The 4202-nt window shown below is 42.2% G+C and overlaps 1 pseudogene; it reads left to right on the top strand.

Moving 5' to 3' along the window:
• Window positions 1–670: 670 nt before the first annotated feature.
• LOC114623124 lies at window positions 671–901 on the top strand (annotated as a pseudogene).
• The last annotated feature ends 3301 nt before the right edge of the window (window positions 902–4202 follow it).

The raw sequence follows: 4202 nt of genomic DNA, 5'->3' as shown, positions 1-4202 counted from the left end.
AAGTATAAGGTTCTGATGCCACATAACCCATCCAGAGCAGGCTGGTCTGCATTTGCTAAGAAATCCAAGCCAGTTCCAGCAGCAGCAGTGCCTGCTGATCTTCTGCTGGCTTGGAGAGGGTGCACTTCCCTCCATCTCAAGAAACTTGTCGTTGTCATCAAAGGATTTTTATTGGTCACTGGAGAAGAGGGCAAAGAAAACAGCTCTGAATAAGAGTTCCTGTGTCACAGAGTACACAGAGCTAATGGGCAAGGCTGCTGTTCCGAAGCTTCAGTTGACAGAGAAGTGCTCACAATTCAACTCCATTACGTTAGATCTGACTAATTGATGAGTGTCAACAGCAAATGCTTCCCTGAGCGCTTCTATAGTCCTTTAAAGACACAGCCTCTCCCTTTGAGAAATTAGAGATTTCAGTATACTTGGGGAAAGAAAGGGTAAGGAAAATGTAGTTCATATAGACAGTGGAATCTTATTCACTCACCAAGACATTGGCAGGAACACTAATAGAACTGGAAAGCATTACGTTAAGTAAAATTATGTTAAGTAAAAAGTCAGGCTCGCCAGAAGGCTATTGACTCACGCAGAGGACATCAGCACCAAGCCTGCCTCACGTGCATTTCTGAGGTCGCTCACTCCTTCACGATTGTGTGGAGCCCACCGTGGAGTTGCCATGACCAAACTGCATCCTCCCAAACTGAAGAAGTTTATGGACAAGAAGTTATCACTGAAGTTAAACAGTAGCAGGCATGTCCAAGGAATACTGCAGGGCTTTGATCCCTCTATGAACCTTGTGATTGCTGAGTGTGTGGAGATGGCAGCCAGCGGGCAGCAGAAGAACAACAGCATGGTGGTCACCCGAGGAAACAGCATCACCATGTTAGAAGCCTTGGAAAGAGTCTAACCAGTGTTCAGCAGTGTGTCCACACCCCTCCCCAAAGGCCTGTTTGTTTGTGACGTAGAATTAGGTCATATGCATTTTCATATGAAACTTTTTGCTAAATAAACTTTTGTGATACTCAGGGGGAAAAAGTCAGGCTCAGGAAAGCAAATATGACTGAGCTATGGGTGAGGACAGAGGTAAAGATATTGCTGGAAATTAGATTTGGGGAAAATAAAAGGTAATAGAATACAGGAAACACAGAATCAAGTGCATGAACACACCCTTGTGCTGGAAGGGGTTGTGCTTCGCCACCGTACAGAAGCTTCAGGGCTTGGGATCTATGCACACTTCAATCCGTGTACCTCTTATCTGGCTCTTCACTGACATTGTCATAATAAGCCAGCAAGCTTAAACTTTTCCTTAAACCCTGTGGATTTTCCTAACAAATAAACCCAGTATTTCCAGGTAGATAGTTTCAGAACTAAATTAAATAGCACCCTGTGGGTGATCACTGGAGAGATGCGTGGTGTGTGTGTGTGTGGCGGGGGTGGGGGGGTTGGGGGGGTAGACACACAGCTGACCAAGGTGCTGAGCTGCAAAGATGTGAAGGAAACTGTTCTTCTTGACAGTGTGGTCTCATACTGTATGCTTATACACATAGAGAGAAATATACATGCATATTTCTTTGTTCTGGCCACCTAAATGGCCAGGAAATAATAGTCCCCTCCCCCTCTGCAGCACTGAGAACGACAAACACCTGAATCTTGGTTCCTATACATCATTCAGTAGGAAAATGTCATCGGCTGGTGGTTCTATGGAGAATTGGGTCATTCTTGGTCAGGTACGAGAAAAATGCACTATGAGCCTCAAATATCTTATACCAAAAGGTAATGGTGTCGGAAGAAGAAAGCACACATGCACAGTAGTGAGGTAGATTCCAGGAACAGAGAAGTCAACTTGAAAGAGATCCTTTCAGTAGCCAACCATAGAACAGCTTTAGATGCACAGAAAAAGGGTGTGGTTCTGGGTCATAGCACTAAATAATACAAATGCACATAGAAACTGGTTATTTAAACAAAGGGTGAGGGGCTGGTGAGACTGTTCTTCCAGAGGACCTGAGTTTGATTCTTCAGCCAGGTCATAACCACCTATAACTCCAGGTCGTGGAGGATTGTACACCCCTGGCCTCTGCTGGCACCTGCACACACTTACACATACACATACCCATACATAGACATACATGAATGTGTTAACTTACAAGAATAAAAATTTTAAATTACTCAGAAAATACAAATGAATGCTGAGAATAGACAAATTTTCCCCATAAAAGATTCCCAATAAAAAAAGAAAGAGCCCCTCTCCTTTAGAAGGCAGAGCTTAACTCACCCACACTCCTGATGTAAGGAAGGGCTAGGTCAAAGAGTTGTTTCTAAAAACAGATAGGGGGGAGACCTAGTTATGGAGGTGGAGCCTAGTTACCATTTTTAAAATATTTATATACTGTAGAAAAAAGTGTGCATATGTGTGTGCAAGTGCCACGTGTGTATGTGTGAAGGTCAGAGGATAACTTTAAGGGATTAAGTCTGTTCTATCCTTTCACTATGTGGGTTCCGGGAAGGAATGTGGGTCAGCAGGTATGGCAACAAACATCTTTACCATCTGAGCATCTTCAGGGTCAAAAATCTTTCAGTGGAGAGATGTGGTTAGAAACTCATCAACTAAGGCTAACTCTGCCACTGGCAAGTCACATTGATATATTGCCAACATGAAGCATTCTTTTGTAAAATAAACCCCAACACCCTAGTCTAAATGTGATACAAACAATATAGAACCCCAAAGTAATTAACTTTACCTCAAAGAACCACCATTCTTCAAACTATCAAGGTCAGAGAAATAGGACCAAGCTAGTGTCAGAGGCATCCTGGACACTGGACACTGTTGGACACATAACAGTGAAGTGCAGTCTGGGGGTCTTGGATTGAACCCTGGGACAGAAAAACATAAGTGGAAAACTCAGAAAGGTAAAATGAAGTCTGAAGAGCTTGGTCTGCTCCTGGGCTGTCATCAATCTGTTGGTCTTGATGAATCTTCTCTGGTTACTAAGAGATGTGGATTCACCAGAAGGGTATACACAGGAATTCTCTCTGCGTGCTGTATTTCCAAGTTTTCCATAAGTCTAAAATTATTCCAACATATATAACTATATAACATAAGGAAAAGGAAAACAAGCCCTTAGCAAATTTACCTATTAAAGTCAATTTTTAAAAATTAATTGCTTTTCCTTTTTTGGGCACTGTATAGAAATACTTTCAATTTTTTAAAAAAATCATGTGGGTGGTTGTATCTATGTGGGGTATCGAGTGAGCAAAATGTCTGAAGAGGGCAGAAGAAGGCACCAGATCCTGTGGAGGTGGAGACATGAGCCTGTGGTTAGCCACTTTAACACGGGTGCTGGGAACCCAGCCAGGATCCCCTGCAGCCATCTATAGTTCCAGTTCCAGAGGGTTGAGCGCCCTCTTCTGGCTTCCACAGCCACTGTAAGTGCACAGTGCACAGACACATGCCAGTAAAAACAGCCATACACAGAAAATAAAAATATTTTTTTATTTTAAAGTCCTAAAGCTATCTCACTATGTATTGGAATGATAAGTACTTTTAAGATTAGTAGAAAACTACATAGTTCTTGGACTAGGGAAGGATTTTATAGATAAGATATAAAAAAAAGAAAACCTTGTAAAGGAAAAAAATTGGTAAACATGATAGATCAAATCCCTAGAATGGAAGATATGGACAGCCCACACAGTTGTCAAAATATCAGTTAATTATTAAAGAAGAAAAATCCAACCTCAGCAAAAAGTGAAACCGTTAGATAATATCCCTAACAGGGAAGACACTCAGCAAAGACAAGGAAAGATCAGCCAAACCTCTGTGGTGACAGAAATGCAAATAACAAGCCACAAGTAAATCTAATTACATGATAACCAGGCTAGTACACAATTTAAACGTGTGAAAATGCCAGGCACTGATGAAATGTCAAATAGGAGATTGTTTTCACATATGGCTGGTGGACTACAAGTGGGTCAAACCTTGTAAAGGAAAAAATTCCATGTAATTCTCAAGACCAGCTGCCCACGATTCCTAGTATGAAAAGCAAGAGTTCCTACTGATAACATACATATAAAGATGGCATAGGGGTTTACCAAGCTCTTGTGGGCGGCCCCATACTCATGTACATATGGGAAGGCCAAATTAGACTTAAGGAAGGAGAAGGAGGGAGGGGGAGGGAGGGGAGGGAGGAGAAGGGAGAAGGGCAGAATTGGAA

This window comes from Grammomys surdaster, unplaced genomic scaffold (assembly GCF_004785775.1).
Source record: "Grammomys surdaster isolate TR1022 unplaced genomic scaffold, NIH_TR_1.0 194, whole genome shotgun sequence".
Lineage (NCBI taxonomy): Eukaryota > Metazoa > Chordata > Mammalia > Rodentia > Muridae > Grammomys > Grammomys surdaster.
The sequence above is the reverse complement of the archived record's forward strand: the minus strand, read 5'-3'. Positions and strand labels throughout refer to the sequence as shown.